Source organism: Xiphophorus maculatus, chromosome 11 (assembly GCF_002775205.1).
Source record: "Xiphophorus maculatus strain JP 163 A chromosome 11, X_maculatus-5.0-male, whole genome shotgun sequence".
Lineage (NCBI taxonomy): Eukaryota > Metazoa > Chordata > Actinopteri > Cyprinodontiformes > Poeciliidae > Xiphophorus > Xiphophorus maculatus.
Genome location: NC_036453.1, coordinates 25,864,087 through 25,884,823, shown reverse-complemented (window position 1 = coordinate 25,884,823; position 20,737 = coordinate 25,864,087). Strand labels below are relative to the sequence as shown.

At 40.3% G+C, this 20,737-nt stretch overlaps 1 protein-coding gene across 2 annotated transcripts in view; it reads left to right on the top strand.

Moving 5' to 3' along the window:
- Positions 1-443: 443 nt before the first annotated feature.
- The window catches only part of camkk1 (calcium/calmodulin dependent protein kinase kinase 1), a 64,960-nt gene continuing 44,666 nt past the window's right edge, over positions 444-20,737 (top strand). For both annotated transcript variants that reach the window (XM_023342605.1, XM_023342604.1), the window contains exon 1: positions 444-1,086. The gene's annotated coding sequence lies outside the window, so the exon portion shown is untranslated. The remainder of the gene's footprint in view (positions 1,087-20,737) is intronic.

Below are 20,737 nucleotides of genomic sequence, written 5' to 3'. Positions count from 1 at the left end.
TCTATTCTTTCACAAAATAGTGCGTCATACTAATTGTGTACAATTATGTGCTGCTTTATCGCATAAAATGCAGTGATTATTGTTGAAAAAACTGTAGGAGTTCAAGGCATTATATTAAAAAAATATATAGAAATGACAGTAAACTATCATTTCTACAATTGATTGAATGAGGTGTTGAGAACCTTAAACACATTGATTAGTTAAAGCCAGGTTTGTTATAACGGAGCCTAATTCCAGGTGCATTCGCGTTCTGCACCTTGCACACATTTCTGGGGGGTAATGGTGTCCAGCTGGCTCAGCACAGCTCAGTAATTGGGTTTTGATTCTCCTGGTTCTGCAGAACTAATCAGAACTTCATTGGAATCCTGGCTTTCTGTAAATATCGCCGGGAGCTGGCCGCTAGGGGCGCTGGTTGCCCTAAACCACTGTAGTCCAGTGTTTAATGGAGGCGCGATATGAAAGATTGGACTTCGTGGCACGTGCGGCATTAAAGCTTATTATGAAATTCAGCGCACGTGCTTGGTTAGACGGAAACCGAGCCGATTTATTGCTGGACGCGAATCCTTGGTGCTTCACAGCAGCACCAAGGATCGTCTTCGGGTGATAACGCTGCGCGAAGTGGGCGGATTTTAGGACCCGCGGGTGGATTCCTGTTCGAATAATAAAAGTTGTGGGGATCCGTTCGCTTGCCGACGCGAGACAAAAGCAGCCGGACTCCATCAGAAAGTGCTCGTGGGTCACCCCCGCCCTCCCCGCCGGTGCCGTTCCGAACCTCTCCGCTGCGGCGGTGCAGCAACCAGACAAAGCCGAGCGTAGCGATCCCTCCGCCTGCTTCACTCATACATGTAAACAGACGCAGGGAAAGGGGGCGCGCAGGCTGCCGTGTCCGTGTTTTCCGGCAGAGAGGGCGTGAAGCATGGGACGCAGCTCCTGTCGGGAGCCGATCCTGCCACACACCTAGAGCTCCGAAGCCCGTCGGATCATCCGCTGCCCAGCTCGGCTGTGAGGAGAGGCGCGGAGCATCCTAACGGGACATCCCTCCGGATCCCCTCCGGTGGAGAGCTTCCAGGATCCCGTTTGGAGGGGGTGAGTGAAACTTTTTTCTTTTTTTTTTTTTTTAAATTCCCCGTGCATTCGCGTTCTGCACCTTGCACACATTTCTGGGGGGGTAATGAATGTAATGCGGTTGGCTCTCACTCGCCGCACACACCGGGAAGAGGCGGGATTCTCGGCAGTTTGTACCCACTTTCTGCGCAGCGGAGTCCCGGAGGCTGCACCGGAACACATCATGCACGGTGTGGATCTGTGTCATGCACCTGGCATGAAGGGATCCTGCTGAATGTATGTGTGTGTGTGTGTGTGTGGCTGGCAATAAAGGTACTGCTGAAATAATTTATAGATGTAAGCCCTGCACATTTACGGGGCCTCCTGCGTGTAAACTCCGTGGTGTGCGCTTACTGTAACAAAGTGTTTTGTTTTTTCTTTGAGAAATAACTGTAAGCCACAGTGGACGATGCATTTGCATCACACTGATGAGGCTGAAGCTTCATGTCCATCTCAACTGGGGCTCATCTAACCGGTTCTGCAGGTTTGATATATTCAGGGCTGCAGGGTGGTGCTCAGTCGTTCTGCAAAATGAAAGCAGAGCCAGCCTAAGGTATAAGCAAGATGAGCTGCTGGTTATGGGATCCATGTCAACAAGGGGTTTCCCCGAGGGGAGAAAAAAAAAAATTCAGCCACGGACTAGTTTTTCTTTTGCTTCAGAGGTTTGGAAATGGCGAATTGGAATAAGTTTGACATTCCTTTCGATTTAAAAATGTGACCTATTTAACATTCATAAAGAACTGATGAACATAGTTAGAATCATACAGAAGATTGTGCTAATAGTTTGAGAATTGTATTTGCCGTATCTGTCCAAAAACTGTCAAAGTAACTACAGACATTATTTTGGTTTGTTTTTACATGCAACCAATTTATGTTCCTGACTAAAGTAAACTATTGTTTACCAGGCACAACAACTGCTAGACTCGATTAAGTTATTGTAAATAAAAAAATCAAACAACTTAACATTCAACACGTTAACATGCTTGTTTCTACAGGAAGATGCTTAATTTTTCTGCATGCCTATAATAAGACATATTGAAGCAGAAGGTAATGCTGACAAAGCGATTCATCGGGGGAGTTTGAGTGGGCGGGGTGGGCTGAAGGAGGGGCAGCATTCATGGCTGACATGTAATGCATAACGCGTCTGTTCTGCTCCTCAGACCAGCAGAACCAGCAGAATGTGACATGATGCCTGCTCTCGCACACAGAAAACCAGCTTGGCAGGGTGACAACCTCCATCCCCCGAGGCCGTGCATCAAATGAGTTCAGCTGAGCTGCTCAGAGGCCGTGTTGCAACATTGCCGATGCGTTTGTGGCTGTCGGGCGTTCAGCCGCTCGACTTCCCTCTTTTGGACTCGTTAAATGCTTCGCCTTCAGTTTTTTTTTTTTTTTTTTTTTTTATGGGCTGTGAATGTCACAGACGGCACAGAGAGACGTAACGTGAAAAGGGGAAAAAAAAAAAAAGGATTTCTTGATGGGATTCCATGAACTTTAGACGGCTTTTCCAACTGGAACAATTTGGCAGCAAGTAAAGCGGCTTTTATTTTGTCCCGCTGGCCTTGTGCACATTTGCAGAATGCTGCTGCAGAATGGTGCAATTTTGTAGAAAGAGAAGGCAAACGAAAAGAAAAAAAAAGACAAGAGGAAACTGTTGCTGAAAGCTGGTTACGGTCTATTCCTTTTTATTATTTCTGCTGTATGTGCTGAAGGCTGTGACACGGCATTGGCTCTCTTCACACAACTGAAGCCGTCTTTTAAAGAAGAAGGAAGTGTCGATACCTTCGAGATCTTTCCGCCTCTTAAGCAAATCTGCTTCATAAACAGAAATCTACTGATTTCTCTTTCGATATTTGTGCAGTGGCATTATGTAAAAAATCCTGAGCAGCACTGTGCGTTGTTTTGCCTTTCATTCCCAAAGGATCTGCTGTTCTTGGCATCTTGCATTCACACAGCACAATGCTGCCACCACCGTGTCTGACTGTGGAGATGGTGTGTTTAAAGTTATGTCTAATTTAGATTAGCTGCTTTTTCACTTGTCTTGACAGCTGTACATGCAGGGCTGAGTATTTCTCACTTATATTATGTAAAGGTTAGCTCCTCCCACATGAGTCTGATTCGCAAGCGAGAGTTGGACTCTGGCCTAACATCGCCCTGTGCTGGTTGGTGTCAACTTTGGCTTTACTCTGCATGGCAACCATTTTCATTTTTAATATCGTCACATGTCTATATGCTCTTTTACCAAAGACAAAAGAGAAATCCTACAACTGCTAAAATCTGACACTGCTCCATTGTTGTTAACATGTCTGGAATAAGGAAGTTGCTCTCGTGTCTTCTTCTTTGGTTTTTCTGTCGTTTTCTTCAATAGTTGTTGGTGCAGCACCACCAGAGGCGAGGGAGGGAATTGTTTTTTTTCGAAGGGTTTGGTTTGTTTGACACAGTGCAGTTGAAGCAGAGGTAGGAAGACAGCCTGCCATGTGCAACTGAAGTGTGCTTTCCCAGAAGCACATGCCTGCTGTATCCAAAGCAAACATTTCTGTGTTTAAAGTCTCACAATCTTCAATCTTGCATCCCTGACACCAAAGCGCAGCTGTACACGCGCTGTCGCCGCTCTTGCTATTGTTGCAACTCCTGTTGCCTCCTCTCCTCTCTTCTGCGGAATCGGCCCCCAAGTTCCTGGAAGCTCTCAGCGTGTGTTTGTGAAACTCGGCCGTTATGGAATCGTTCTGCCGTTGCAGGGTTGAAAGACACGAGTGTGGAGAACAACAGAACGCAGAGGCTCCTCCATACTTATATTTTTCATGGTGCGCTCAGTTGTCTTTATGATTACTGCTAAGCTTTAGCCAGTTCAGAACCCAGCAGCGACAGACTAAAAATATTACCGCTATGAGCGAGATCCACGGATAAAGAGTCTGGTGGATGATTTCTGAGCTTTAAGTTGGTAGAGGTTAACAATATTAGTCAAATTCAGCTTCCTTTTTTAAGCACTATCAGAATTGGGAACAGCATTCAAACATCTTCTTTCTAATTTTACTGCGAGCAGTCAGAAAATATTCAGAAATGTAGCAAATACTGTAAAACAAAAAGGTTTTGCTCATTTAAAACGCATTCATCTTAACTATGATTAGCATCCAGTATTAGTGATTACTATCTGGAAAAAGCATTCTTCTTTAGGTCTGTAGCCAAAGATCATTTTAGTAATCAGTATTCTATCGGTTATTCTGGCGATTAATTGAGTAATCGGACAAAAAAACTAAAGGTCAGGCCCTCCAGAAACTACTTATGCTTATAAGTCATGAAAACAAACGTCTAAGTAAACAACACATTTAATAAAAATTTTTTGCAAATATATATTTTATTGCTTAAAATGCAGTAATGGCTTTTCAAAACTCCTATTTAATTTCTACTCCGAGTGATTACATCTTACCAACTACAACAAATACTATTAAATTTGAAATGTTCACTCTAAGTATCTTGAAGTTAATATAGGATAGCATCAAATAAATGATTTAACTTATGCAGTCAATATGGTGTTGTGCTTTTTAAAAATTTGACACACTTGTAAATAAAGTGCCGCATAATTGTTGTTTTGACACAATTTACCCTGTTAGCTAACTCACTGCCAAGAAAGCCCCTACGATTAGCCAGTACATGCTACGTTAGCTAAAATGTACCTCCTTGTTCACCTGTCACAGATTTAGGAAAACATATTTTTTCAACGGAACATAAATAATAACTGTTGGCAACTATGGACAAGCTTGGTGTATTTAATGGTAAATTACAGAAAATTGTTTATAAATGTGGTTTTTGATCATTTTTGTTTTCATGGGAAATAAATTGCTTATATTGCTTTTGGATCACAAAAGTAATTGCTAACAATTCTTTGAAATCACATTCCAACAATTTCCCTTGGAGCGTGGAGATCTTTCTCGATTTTTGCTCCGTATATCACCATCCTGCTGATCCTAACTCTTACACAGGTTGTTCTGGGATTATTACTGTGAAATGAGGTAAAATCTGATAGACAAGCTAAGACCAGACTGTCTTAGCTTATCTTGTGCAATCACCTGCTGAGGCAACTGCATGACAGCCATGGACTTAAAAAGGCACAAACACCAGATGAAGAATGCTGGTTCTGTTCTGAGGACGACTGTGGAGCCACTGGAGATTATTCCTTGAGGAAACAAATAAAAATCAAGAAAATGATGGGCAACCGTGAGTTTCCTCTTAATGAAGCAGTTAAACAACTATAATTTTCACTGTAGTACTGTCCACTTCAGGAGAAGCTGCGAGGATCTACAATGACTAGTTGGAGAAAATTGTGCAAAATGAGTTGCGACAATGTTAAATTTAATGAAAGTATTTTTTAACTGAACTGAAAAGCAGAAATTGCACTCTTGCATGTCTTTGGATTTGTTCTCCATAAGCTCTACAGATGACACATTGCCTGCAGTTGCTCTTTACGTAAAATAATTTGTTTTATGAGGCTGTGTGTGAAAACGAGGCAGCTCGAGTTACAAAAAGCATGCAGCAGCCATCTTCAGCAGTCTGTTAATGTTCCATGCAAACAAGTTGTTCTCCACCGCTTTGTTTCCACTGAGGATCACGTGTTGCAAACTGGAGCTTTTCGCCTCTCCCGTCAACAACATCCTTCCTGTTTGACCAGACATTTTGATTTTGCACTCCAATAAAGAAATGCATATAAATATAGACAATATTTAGGTCTTGGTCTACACATTACGATTAATGTCTCCAATTAGTTTTGCCTAATTAGTCTGGGAGTTTTATCCAGAAAAAACAACAATAATGACTTCCTTTTATGAATTAAACTACTTTAAAGTAGCATATTAGCATATAAAGTTAATAAAACATTGGACAATGTCGGTTAGGTATTATGTCAATGCAAGCATGTGAATATATTGGCACATTATTTGATGCAGACTGTACTGCGACAGTCTTCGTTTTCCTATTTACACACGCAAACACAAATGCAGACCTTTCTCAAGTCTCCACTTTGGTGGGAGTTTTAATGACTAAGCAGTTTTAGTCGCACCATTTTAACCGTGCCTCCTTAACTCCCTCATTTCATCAACCTAAATTTAATCTGACAAATTGAAGGTGAGAACAAAAATACGTTAAGCAATACACCTAGTTTACCTGCATTGTAAGCATTTTTGACAACTTCTGCACACAGTTGCAGGAATAGATTTGCTGTTGACATTTGTCTTTATTTATCTCTGTTGCTGTTCTCCAGGTGCATTCCTAAATTTGGGAATTTGCCCTTTAAATAGAGCCTCAGACAGTTTCTTGGTGACTCTGTGTCAGAAAACATGCAACTCCAACATAGGGCAGCATTCAATTATAATTTATATCAGATTAGCCACTTCTATCTTAATATTTATCGTGTAATTTAGAAATAAGCCACCAAGTTTAAATGAAAGTTGAACAAATATTAACTATAAGAAAAAAATCTTAACAAAACCCTGATTTTTGGTACAATTAATGTCAAAGAGGTAAGGCTGCTGTTACACTTAAATGCTACCTTTCATATTTCCACACCTTCTTGATGAAAATATAATTTTTGATGTCAGCTTGGCTTTAAGAGCATCACTGTAAGCTTCAGTTTATTGGGTTGGGAAGGTGTAGCCGGAGAGAGCGAATCCACGCATGAATACATTTCCAGGTTCTCATTTTTCCGCTTTGTGTGAGGCACACTTACGCTTCATTTTAGCCTTGATTATTCAAAACACAACCAGCAAGGATTTAGGGACTTCTCAGATCTCTCACTTAAACCTCATCGAGTGCAAGTCAAGCAACCACACGCCCACACACTTCTCCCCACTTTTCATTAGCATGTGTATTGGAGGTACCTGCTTGCATGATGTACCAGCTGCACCGGTTATTTAATATCATCAGCACATGTTTAATTTCAGGGGAATATCTAAATGGTGCAGCTTGTGAGCAGAAATGAGGAAAACCAAAAACTGAGAATGGACATGCATGTTTGTTCACTGCGCCTCTAGTTTAACTTTAGTTCAGAATATTAAGATATTATTTACTTGAATCAAGCTCTTATTTCTGGCTGTACGGTTACTGCTAAGTTAGTTTTGTCTTATTTCGAGTGTACAAAACTAGACCTAAAGTACCTGACAGTTTTTTCAGTGAAGCTACTCTGACCAGCTTCCCTACCTCCGTAGCATGATGATGCCACCACCATGCCTTACCATGGGGCTGACAGTATTTACAGTGATGTGCGGTGTTCAAAGGTTTTTGCATCCATGCCATAGAAATTGAAGTTAGATTTTATATGACTTTCTTTCAACAAAAGTTTTTCTTGTCCACTGGGCCACATCTATGACCCAGATGTTTCAGTGTTAAGACACAGAATGTGACTCAGTCCACAGGAAACGAGGAGCACTTCTTGAATGTCTGATTCTCCTCCGGGAGCTCCAGATGCTGTTCAGTCGGATATTTGCCAGACATTTTGATTTTGCACTCCAATAAAGAAATACATATAAATATAGACAATATTTAGGTCTTGGTCTACACATTACGATTAATGTCTCCAATTAGTTTTGCCTAATTAGTCTGGGAGTTTTATCCAGAAAAAACAACAATAATGACTTCCTTTTATGAATTAAACTACTTTAAAGTAGCATATTAGCATATAAAGTTAATAAAACATTGGACAATGTCGGTTAGGTATTATGTCAATGCAAGCATGTGGATATATTGCCGCATTATTTGATGCAGACTGTACTGCGACAGTCTTCGTTTTCCTATTTACACACGCAAACACAAATGCAGACCTTTCTCAAGTCTCCACTTTGGTGGGAGTTTTAATGACTAAGCAGTCATTAAAAGCAGTCAGACATCTGCTGTTGTTAGATAACAGCAGAACTAACTAATGTGTGCTGTCCGAACCGTCTCCCCAGACAGTAGCTTCTCCTCTGTTCGCTACCTGTCACAGTTTTTCTCCCTCCTTGGGGCATATTGGACCGCTCAAACTCTGCCTTCTCTCCACTTTTGCACAATCGTTCCACACCTAAACAGGATTTTATGTTCTTCCAAAAAGGAGGGTGATGTGCAGATTTAAGCCTGCACACAAACAGTTGAGGAGAGTGTATTTAACTTGCTTTGATCTTGGGGAAACTCTTTGCTTTTTTTAGATAGAGGAAGCAAAAATGATTAGTCACATATCTGCACAGAGAGGCTGATTTAAATTATTACTATTATTTTTTTGTTGCAAAAATGAACTAGCATTGACTCGCAACAACACAATATGCAACAACACAAAACAGAACTGTTTTGCAGCTGCAGTCATCTCTTCTTGGAATTTGTTTATTCAAATTCTGCATTACTGCACCTTGTGGAGGGTTTTTCTTTTTGGTTGCTGCATGAACCTGTCAGTTCTGCATAATTTTATTTGCTTAAATAAATAGATTTCTTTTTTTTTAGATTTGTGGTTCTTGTTGTCCCATCAGGGTGAGTATTAATAATCCTCCACATCGGGGTTGGAGTTTATAATTTAAAGTAAAATCGCTGATCGCTTAGAGAACTGATTAAAAATTCGTTCACACACTCTTTTTCCTTTGGGGTGAGTAGTAGTAATTATGCTGCTCCATTTTCTTCCTGTGCCATCATGTTTAGGTCTGAACTTGCGGTGTCAGCGAAAAGTTTTCACGCACTCCTCATCGCTGTCGGTGTAATATTAATTAATAATATTGACCTTTTAATGAAACATTTGTCATTTTTTTTAATCTGGAGTGAAATTGCTCAGCAAACTGTATTTTACTTAAAAAGTTGGGATTTATTGTAGATTTTTATCTCACTTTACAAAAGGTCTAAATTTTTCATACAGTGTCAGATACATGCATGTGCTTACACCAATTTTTGATTTAATGTTCCTGATGTTAAATCTTCACCTAACTTTTTGTAGCCAACAGCATAAAGAAAGTGTAGAGTTTATTTGTGATGGTTTGTTTTTAACGTTTTTAAGCAAAATAAAAACTAAACAGCCTCGTAGTAGAGTTGGGTTCGGGGCCCTTCTGAAGACCTTAATATTACCCAGATGTATCCATTCCTGAACCAGTTTTGATCTGTTTTTTGGATCTGTGTTTTGCTGCAACTCCCAGCTGTGCTCAAGTTTCAACCATTTAACATGAACTGTTGACCCTTCATATAACAGGAGCCGAGACGCAGACTGGCCACAGTGTCAAGAAGTTTGTTGGCAGGAGTCAAAGTGTGACTTTCAAGTTGAAGTATACTGGCTGTGACAACAAAATGCTTTTGGTGGTGCTGATGGTGCTCAGAGTAGGTGAAAGTAACGATGGAGGACAATCTACAAATTCCTGAATTTGAACTCTGATCAAGATGGTTAAAACTTGGAGACGGTTGAGTGTTGTAGTGACTGCAAACACACAACCAAACTGGTTTTGAAAAAAGAAAAAAAAAACTGCTCTCACATCTGACGGTCTGGTAGAACCGGTTCGATTGGGGACCAAAATTGCAACATTTGGTCCATTTTCAGCGTGTTCATTTGAACCGCTGCACTGTGTCAAATGAGCCAAATTCTTTGAATAACCTGTTCCCCCTCCTCACCTGTGGTGGCGCTGCACCAAGAACTATTGAAGGAAACAACATAAAAACCTCTGAAAGCACAGTGCAAATTTCTTCACTAAATGTAGGCAAAAATGGAGTAGCGTCAGATTTTAAGATTTCTTCTTTGTCTTTGGCAAAAGATCATGAGTCCTTTCTCTGGCTTGCGCACTTGTTTTGGTTGTTTTTATGCAGGATGCCCTGCACTACAGTCCGCTTCCTGCTTTTGGTGTAGTACGTGGTTCACTGGGCATTCACATATTAATTCAAACTGCCATTAATTCAAACCAGAGTTCACTTCAATTGAACCAAAGTTAGGTTTTTAGACAGACCAGAGTTTTCTTTTCTGGCCTGCGTCAGAGTTTTCTCCCCAAACAAACCAGATGTTTTAGGCAAAAGAACAAGTTTGATTAAAGCAAACTAAACAGGGCTGGTGTGAAGGAACCCAGAGCAGACTGAGGGACTTCTGATCGAGTTTTAAATAGATCAGACTGAAGATTCAAAAAACTAGCAAGAAATTCAAACTTATCCACCTAATTTGTGTGTGTATGTGTGTTTTTTTTTATTCATTAAAGGATTCATTAAGGGTGGTTTTTGTATAACCGTTACACCCTGAGAAAAGGGGCTTATTAAAAATTCTAAGACTGAAGGACCAGAATGATGAGGGTATGTCAACTTTTGCCCTGCACTGCATACAGTCCAGTAAATAAGGCAGCAGTCTGGCTGTCAGCAGTAAATACTAATGTGTAGAATATCTCTACCTCTGTGAACTAGAGCTGTAGGTGGCTCCTGCTGATTGCCTGCAATTACTTAATAGATAAATTGTTGCTGGGCAAGAATTCAACCCTCAATGCTCTGATGACAAGTTTTTTATTTATCACAATTGGTTTTGCCAGCTGAGAGGAAGGATCTTAGAGCTCTGCACTCTCTGCTCCCTCTTCAGCTTCTCTCTGCATGGCTCGCTGTGCCATTTCTGTCCTTGCAGCAGCTCCATATAAATACCCTTCAGTGTGGATGAGCTTGCTGGTCTTTTTCTATTGAATCGTTGAAGGAGTGGAAAGCTGAATATGACTGGGAGCCTGCCGACACTAGTGCTCTCCTTTTCAGACGGAAACCTTTTTCGGAGGAGCGAGGCATTCTTTAGATCCGTTCCGATTCTGGAGCTCGACCAACCTTGGCCTCAGCCTTCATCAACGTTTCTCTTTGTAGCTTTTACAGAGGTAGGGTGTAAGAGATTTTTATTTTTTTTACTTAGTGTGGTGTTTCACATCTCGGTAAAATGAAGAAAAGGCCTTACAGCTCAATCTGCTTACGTTCCCCACATTTCGTGATTAAAAAGCTGGCCTTCATCCTTCAGAGAGAAAATAACCAGAATGATTCTACTGGAAATACTGAGAATACTTTGCAAACATCTGTCATTAATCCTCTGAAGGGGAGAAAATGTTGTGCCCTAGATTATAAGTGGGGGAAAAAATATAAGGTTAAGTCCATGAAATATATATTTTTTTGTAAGTCAAAATCATAGATCAACAATACATAGAGGACACATCTCCACACATCGCAGGAGGTTTGGCTGGCCATTTCCTTACGCAGTTCCACTCGATTCACATTTCCCTTCGCTGCTTCGTCTGGGATTCGTTCCATGGAGTTCAAATTCTGAATGAGTTTCATCCTGGCCAATCAGTGAACAGAAAGAGGAGTTGTAAACAATGACATCGATTTATTTTATTTTTTCTGCGCTGTTCTGGAATTGTAGTCTGACTACGACTGGCAGCAGAGGAAGCTTTATTTATTCAAAAGTTCATCTTGGATGCCAATTGTTGCGTCTCATTTGTCCTTTAGATGTTTTACAAACTTCCAGACACTTTAGCTTTGTTCTCTGTACATTTGCTACACCGTGTTAATCTGTGCTCTTGGATTACTATTTGCTTTAGTGAGCATTTTTAAAGTTTGGCCTAAGGGACAACAAAACTATTCAGATATTTGGACTAAAATCAGGTGAAATTATGTTTGAAGTTTTATAGAAGTCAACATTTAGTACAGATTGGCAAGAGAAGACTAAATAAATGATGCAGCACTCAAAGATCTTATCTTTATGATCTAGCAAGTTGCTAAGATTCCTTGGCATCTCCTATTGTACAGGTCTATTAGTTCAGTCATTTATGCTACTTAATATTTGAACCATTGTGATTTCTGCTAAGTTTTTGACATTTTCTATTAAAGGCATCTTGTCGGGTTTTTAATGCTGCACTCTAGCTTTGCTTTGGATGAAGCCGTAGATTATGGCTAGGATACATCCAACTCTGACCTTCCTGTCTTCATGGGGGCATTTTGTGACCTAGATGCTAAAATCACTCGCTGGATTAAACCAAGACAAAACAAAAAAACAAATTGTAGTAAACCTGAGGATGAGACGGAAGGGCTGAACAAACGAGGAAGAGCTGGATTTGAAGTCTCTGAACTCATTGGAGCGCGTTTTGGAGCTGCTTACTATGCTTCAGGATAAACTCAAAAAAACATCAACAATTTGTTCTCAATTTAATGAGCATGTGGAAATTGACTCGAACCTTTCTGCTTCATGCAGCAGCAGTGGAAGCAGGGGAAAAACAAGCACAGCTTTCTTTAGAGATTGCCATTATTTAGATGAGTCATCAAAGGACCAGTGGGCTAAACATTCCTCTCTCTGATACCAGCAGTCGGCCTACAGCGATGCCTCTCTACTCCTTTGTCTGCGACCTTTTCCTCAAACAAAGAGCCCCACCACATATCCAATTAGGTTTTTTTTTCCAAGAGTGTCTTCAGGTTTTTCAAACCGCCAGAGTTGCATTCAGGAACCTGTTTTACAGAGATAAGGATTAAAACTATTTGCCTTGTTTTCCTAAATCCTGCGAGAAAGACTGATTAGTTTGGGATTTACTGAGGAGAAGTTGAGGACGCAGCTCGTTTTTAGTTGTCAAGGAGCAGCAATAATTACTTCTGCCGAACAACTAGAATCAAATCAGTAGATCAAAAAGCCACATCAATCATGCTGCTAATTAGGTTAATTAAAACATTGTTTATAGTCAGAAGCTGCAAATGGGTGTGCTGTGATGGGAGCCTGTGATATTAAGATCTCACAGTAGTTATTGTTGAATGAAAGTCTGCCTTACAACATGAGTTACAGCTGAAGAAGAAGCTCAAATGGCATTAAAGATTGACCCTTGACCCTGGTAAATAAAATTTCTCTAGAGCCACAAAACTTTATCAAGCTTTATGAATGCCTCTTATGTACACTTTGGTTGTTTTTATGGTTAAATTAACTTCAACTTTAATTTACTTTTAGGCCCAGAGCATCAGGGGTTTACAAGAAAAGGAGGAATACATTTTGAATTGAACATTTTAGGGATGCAGCGATATTAAAAATTCGAACAGATATCGATATACGATATTGGTTGTTATTAATATTGGCCTGATTTTACTTATCAGACCAAACCAATTTGTTTTTTTTTATTGACTAATTTAATAATTGGATAGCAAATGGTGTTTAATATATTTTTTAAATGTATAATTTGAATTAGGTGAAACTTAAACGGGCACTAGAGAAGTTCAGGGTTTTTACAGACAAAATATTTTTCATCTTAAAAGCAAAATGTGTATTTTTTTGTACAGTCTGGCTTAATAACTAATTTGAATGTATTCTTTCAGCAAACAATTAACAGATTACTAAATTAGTTGACGGTTATTTCAATAATCGATTATTCGATATTTTATATTCAGCCCTATATAAAACAGACTAAGGAAAGAGGAAATGTCTTTCAGAATAGTGTACAGGTTTAGTCACCACAGCACTTCTGACCATTTCAGAATAAAATGTTTATGTAAGATCATTAACATATATCACTATTATTCCTATGCCAGCCTTTCTACACCTTTAAAACTGGTCTACAAATTTTACCCTGTCTGCATACCGACTCTGTTATGGTTGTGCTCGGGTTGTTTTTTTCTTCCAGGATTAAAAGATAGCGAGAGCTGAATCGGTTTGCTGCCTACACAGTCATGGCTCCCCAGGCACTTTATCAGTCGGTTAGACGGCAGAAACATTCAGCCAGCAGCAGCAGCAGCAGCTGCTGTGCATCAGGACTTTCCTAGTAGCCCACAGGTTTGTGCAAGTGATGAGAAGGCATAGAGATCAATTGGATGTTCTTCCTCTCTGAAGGATTTAGAGTATTACTCCCAAGGGGAGAGATAAATGGCTTCTCATTTTCCACAGCAGCAGATTAATCCTCTGCAGGTTCACAGCGGAGCATCCAAGGTATTTACATTCAGGTGTCTCAGGCTTCTCGGGGAGAATTTTAATGGTCAAATAAAGATGAAAAATATTATGTTTCTCTGAATTAAAAAAATGCGGTCCCCCCCACACACACCAGCACTAGGTGGTTCTAAAAATAGATGGCCGACTCCACAACCAAGGCGTACCACGGGTAAAAATCGAGCGACTCTTTGGTTTTCGTGTCAAGAGGTGGAGGGTGCAAGACGACGCGAAGCAGATCCCTCTGTGTCGGAAAGGAAGCTCGTCAGAAGACATTTCTTAGACTAAAGGGAGGTCAGCCATGCCGGACACTGCAGGCTCATTGTCAGCGCTAGCAGAGGAGAAATAATTGGCTCATTCAACTTGCCAGTTTGCACTCGTACATCCTGTGTAATCCCGGGCTTATTATCGCCTGAGGCAGCCAGGCTCAGAGAGGGTGGCCCTGGATTTGGTTGGGATTGTTGTCCCAGACTGTTTCCGCTTCAGTCAGATTGATTACAGCTCATGGACTTGGTGCGTGTTGTTTGGCCTGAGGAGCAGCAAGGGCTGCATTGGTCCAACGCATCAGTTGGATTGGATGCACAAACTTCGTGTTGGACAGGTTCACAGATCCAACTGTGTTTCATAGTGTTAGCAGCTAATCCTGCTGATTGAATTAAAGTGTTCAAGGGATTAGTATGTGACAGGTTAACTCAATAGAAAGTGTCTTGGTGTTTTTTAAGTAGCACTGACTCAGTAACGCTGTCATCAAGTCTGAGTCACCCCCACGGCTTCCTTAAATGATATGCAATTTCTCTCTTTTGTCTCCTAGCAATACAGTTTTTATTTATTTTATGTAATCTCAAAGCACTCTACAACACAAGTGGGTTCTGCATTTAATTAAAGGGGCAATATTATGTTTTCCAGTGTCATGATATTATTTTATTTTGAACAAAGTAACTTTTACAAAATGCTGTATATCTCAAATATGACTTAAAAGAAATTTGACTTTGCAATTTAATGCCTTGAAATTGGACCTCTGTCTCTTTAAGAAGCTCCTGCTCTTTTTGACGCTCTGCCATCACAACATTCCTCTATCAAGCGTTGTATGATGGTAGTTAACATACCAGTAGCATTGAAAATAATATCATCATCTGGGCTTTCCTTCAGTGTTTAAAGTGAAAGTAGTCGTTCTATATGTAAAACTCAGATTTTGTTTTATTTTATTGTGGCATTTGACAAAAATTATTTTGCTAATTTAACAGACCTAGTGATCAGACCAAACATAGTAAGTGATGTTTGGTCTGAATTTTTTATTTATTTTATTTTTAAGACGGTGAAAAATGTTTTTTCTCACTGTATGTAAACTTCTGGTTTTGACAGTAAACCACTTTGAGCCCTTCCCACCATGTCTCTCTGTGTTCCACCATCACTGCTCCGAAAAGAGTCCAGAAGAGCTTTGCAGTGAGTGATTGCTGTGCTCTCGTAACGTCTGGGCTGCTGTTCTGGTGAGCCTTCTGGATCCTGACGTGTCATTTTGCTTCTGTTGTTGCCACTAAAAATGAACTGGCTTTGGCACAAAATAAACAATCACATTCCAAAGACCATAGGAGAGAGAGAGCAAAAGAGCCTGTTGCTCAGAGTGTGATGGATTATGGGTTCTTTGACTTAAGCTGCTGCACACTGCTGCTCCATATGGATGAGGCTCACCCAGTCAACAGTGATGTAGCATAATTGCAACCAACCAGGAGAAACACTGGGAAAACCTTGTCCTAGTGTGAATGTTTTGGGTAATCCTTTTGAAATCCCAGAAAAATTAAGAATTTGTACAAATGTGGGTGTGTGTGTGTGTGGGGGGGGTATGTGTAACTGTAAGTGCGTGCGTGTACATGCAGAGGAGCTATGCAAATCCTCTTTTTAGTCTTGCTGCATCATCCATCAAGATCAGCAAGTGAACGTTCCCGCTGGCTCGTCCGCTCCTTGTATTCTAGCACTTTGTTTTCCCCATGAATACTTAATGTGACCTATCCTTCACTTGAGCGAGATGAAATGTGACAGGACCCCGTTAACCTGAGGGAACGCGGAGGACGTAGCTTCAGGCAGGGAAAACTCTTTTTTTCTAGGAGCCAATTTCTGCAATAACAAGCAAAAGACAACATTTGATGGCTGGAGCTGAATGTGGCCTTTGCTGCATATTGCACCACCTTGAAAAAACTTTTCACACTTCAATATAGAAGTGTGAACACCCCTAAAGCATAGTAGACTTTTACATTTTTTGGCATTTCACAGTGTACTGTTCAGTCTAGCAACTAGAAATGGAAAAAGCATGTCACAGCTGCAAGCCTGTCGAGACATGGTTGTACACCTCAACTGACAGGATGGACCTTTACACAGGGGTGGCAATTGGAAAGCAATTTGTAAATCAATCAGAAGCCATCAAATATGCTATGGCCCTTTTTTACTAGCACTTAGCAGCATGTCTCAACTTTTCTCAACTGTACTATCAACTGTACTGAGGAACTGCTGTATTGGGTCGGGCCATCAAGAAGTGGGCGATCCCAGAGTCTGAAAAGTAGTACGGTGTGATCTGTGCGCGGCATGAAAGCAATGCAACATTGACGACATGGAAGCTACATTGGACATTCTGCTCAGTCTGTGGCTTTTTTGTAAGATTCAATCCCCGTTGTGAGCTTTTACAAATGGTGGGTTGGACGATTGTAAGGTTCCTTCCTGGTTCTAGTCAAGTTGGGTGTCTCCATTGGCAGTCTGTTTTAGAAGGTGTGAGCCCGCAAAAGCTGTGGTCCACGCTCCCATGATGTCATTTTGCGGGTGTACCCCATTTTGCTTCCAGTTTCTCCAAAATCCATGTGCCAGTCAAAGAATGCAGTCCGCTGCCAATCAAATAGCTTGCGTGTCGTACATGACTTCATCTGTGTTACCTCTGAGGTGATTACAAAAAACGTTGAGAACCGCTCAGGATGTGTGAATGGAGTCGACTCTGGCCATGGAGAAAAGGTTTAAAGGAGTCGTTCTTGTGACCCAACCGTTGATTCCACCCGTTAGCCAATAACTGACAGTCTTCTGACGTCTTGCTTTCAGCCAATGCTGTCTCGGCACGCTTTAAACCACAGTGAAAAAAGTTCTAAAACAGGGACTGGTTCCATGTAATCGTTACCAACGGAAATCCCTAAGAACAGAGTAGACCCGCACTGAGCAAGTGCTGGTGGAAAAGGACGACTAGAGGGTGCTCTAGTGAGATGAGACCCAAATCTGAACGTTTTACAAAACATAAAACAATTCACGTCCACATGAACACTTCATCCCCACTATGACACAAAACGGTGACAGACTTCAGACTGGGCTGGAGGTTCACCTTCCAGTAAAACAACCATACTGCTCATACAGGAGAGATGCATTGAGATGTAACGGTCCAAACATATTAATATTTTAGAATGACCCAGTGAAAGTCCAGGCCTAAATCTAAAGGTAATCCTGTGGCATTACCACATAATGCTATGTTAATAAGTGCTCTCCATTCAGCCTGGCTGAGCATGAACTATTTTTACTTGCAGGATATTTCAAAAAAATCCTGTATTACTACCTTTTGTACCTGTTACCTTCCACTGCACAATAATATCTTACTTCGTGTTTTTCTCTCAAAATACACTGAGCTTTGTGATTGGAATATGACAAAATGAGAAAAAGTGGTATGACAGTCTTTGCAAGGAACCAGTGTGTCGGTAGTCTGCAATAGCCTGCAGCAGCAGTGTGTTGACTTCAATGAAATCTTATTCCCTGATTATGCTTTGATGTACCTCTATCACTCAGCTAACACCGGGAATATTGGATGCTGAGCAATAAACGTCTGTAGTCGTAGAGTCGATGAAAATGATGTGTTGTACCTGCGGGTTTGTGATGTTTCTGTCAGTAACTTATAGATCTATGAGTGTGCTGTTGTTTGGTAAGTTGGTAAATATTCAAATAAACTTAGTCTGATGTTATTGCTCCTTAATTAAATGTCTGGTTATTGCCACAGTTCATTTTCTGATCATCTTTTTAACCCCTTTTGCTTTTGTTCTGTGAATGCTACATGTAGCAGGGTATGTGTGTTGTTAAAGTCCGATACAGTGACTTTCCAGGCATAAATATTGAAGTCAGTGCAAACGGGGCACCAGGGAGTAACGTGTACAGCAATCAGGCTCCCTGATGTGCGCAAGCATCTTTGCATGGGAGGGACTGTAAATGTTTATCGTTTAGCTCAATCTCCAAAGCCCCAAAACCTGATCAAAGTTCAACGATTCAGAGGGCACTTCCAACTTCAAGGGAAAATGTTTGGCATTTAATTTCTCTTGCTTGACTGCAATTTACTGGACTTTGAGTGTGGATGAATTCATGATTCTCACTGGGATGTAGTGTCCTCTGAAGCATAGAGAAACATATTTTCAGTGCCTGTCTATCTAAACCACTGTCTTTAAAACAGACTTTGTAGCTTTATGTCACTTGACTCACTTTATTGCATAGTAATCTCTTCGGTTGTAAAACCTGTAGGAAGCAAATCTCACTATATTTATCTGACTGCCCTTGTGTCCTTTAATGATTAGTTGTTATGTCCGCTGTTGTACTAGTTGCTATTGGAAATTATGTGTGAAAGAAAACAATTCAGCCTCAAAACAACTTATAAAACTGTTTTTCCAGATGGACTGATGCACTTTAGTGGAACATCATTACCCTGTTCATAAGAATACACCAACGAACTGAACATAGAAGTTGGTAGCGAGCTAAAAGAGCCTTTCTCAAACTCAGGGAATGCTCACTAACATCAAGTCAATCGAAAACAACCTGAACAAAGGTAGAATTTGGTTGTTTTTACTTTTGCAATAACAAATATGGGGTTGTTCGACAATCGAAACATCACATAAGCGTCCCATTTACACAAATATTGTCTACAGGTCTGGCTGGCTGGTCTGCCCTTTTGTGCCAAGCGACAAATCACAACTGAACTGAACATTGACCGTTTTCAATGGCTATTTTGTGGTATAATCTGTCAATCCTGATGTTGGTTAAGACTGCTTGCACTACTTTATTAATTGAGGAAAAATTCAACTAACTCAACATTTCTTTACCCTTAAACTTATTTTAGTTGTTGAACATCCGTCCATTCATTCATTGTCTAGACCTGCTTATGTATAGACATTTGGTGTTATCATTTTGCAAGAGGCTGGGTACATCCTAGATAGGTCACCAATCCATTACAGAATTTTAGAACATAATAAAATCAAAATAATTTCAGAAATTGAAAAAATAATATTTTACTGCTGACTGAATTGAAAATATCATAAATTTTCATTCATTTTGCCTGATTGAAGCGCACCAAAAGCTGAGTTTTGTGGATCATGACGCTTCTAATTTGCATAGTGAAAAGTTGGAGGCTTGAGTCTCGAGCAAACAATTCTACTGAAGAAGTGTCATTGCGTTAGCTTGTAAGCCACAAATTTCCTACGTCTTACAAGCTAACGTTTTCAGGACCGAGCTGGATTATACTGAACAAAGCACAGATCCTACAATAAATGTATCTTGTTGTAATACATTTATTAAAAAGCATTCTGAATCAGTTAAAGTTGTCAAATGTATTGCAGGTCAAAGCTGTTCAAAAACTGGCCATCAGAAATCATAAAAATTTCTGACTGTTGCATCTGCACCCAACTCTGTCTTTGCAGTTTCTATATGGAAGAAAATAATTATTTGACACACAATGACCTCATCTTAGTGAAAGTGTTTTTTTTCCCCCCACATGTGATATAATCCAACCATTCTGTTAAAAGCATGTATCCAAACACAAATGAATGATCACAGGACTGAAGGGTTGACGAAATCACTCAAATTGAGGAAATCCTGTTTATTTTCAGCTTCCAGGCAAACATCAGATAAGTCTGCAAGTCAAACTCTGATGCTCACACATCCCAACAAAGAACTTACTTTTTGAACCAAATCATAACCTTTCTTTGAATTTTATTGTTGTTTGTACCTAAAGATTGTCTGCTTAACTACTTACTTAAATTTGTTCACGTTTTACTTTTAATTTACTCTTTACACAGATAAATAATCTCCTGAACCTTTATTTTATCTTAACAACTAATCCTGAGAGCCTTGTTCTTATTGGTGCTTGCTGCTTCTTCTGTTCGCCACTTTATTTGATCTTAAACATGGAGCCACAGTATGGTGCCCATCAATACACACTCTGCTCTGCATCAACAGTTCACAGCCTGCCAGTAGCACTGCAGGAGCATATTCCCTGCATCTTGTGGTTTTCTGTGTTTAATGCAGACATGACTTAGAAATCATAAAGCTCTCAATCTAATCTAAGCAGACATCAGTTTTGACCTCAGAAGCCATTACTTCCGTCTGAGAATCGTGACATAATTTCTAAACAGTTCAAAGTCCAACATTACAAAACAAGAAGAAATCACAAGATGCACATGTCACTGTATCTGAAGAAAACCAAAAGGAACACCTCACACCAACCAAGAAGTCATTGTTTTATAGCTGCAGCTGACTGTAGGAGTTGCACACAATCACAAAAATTACAAAACGACCAAAGTAGAGATGACTGACCAACGCACAGCTCTCTGCAAAAAACCCAAAACAAAACAAAAAAACAAACGTAGCGTGTTACCAAAAAGGAACGCCGTATCATCTGTCAAAAATGGTGGTGACGAGATATACTGAAGTCCCCAAGTCAACTACGAACTGCTTATATCAAAGTCTTCTTAA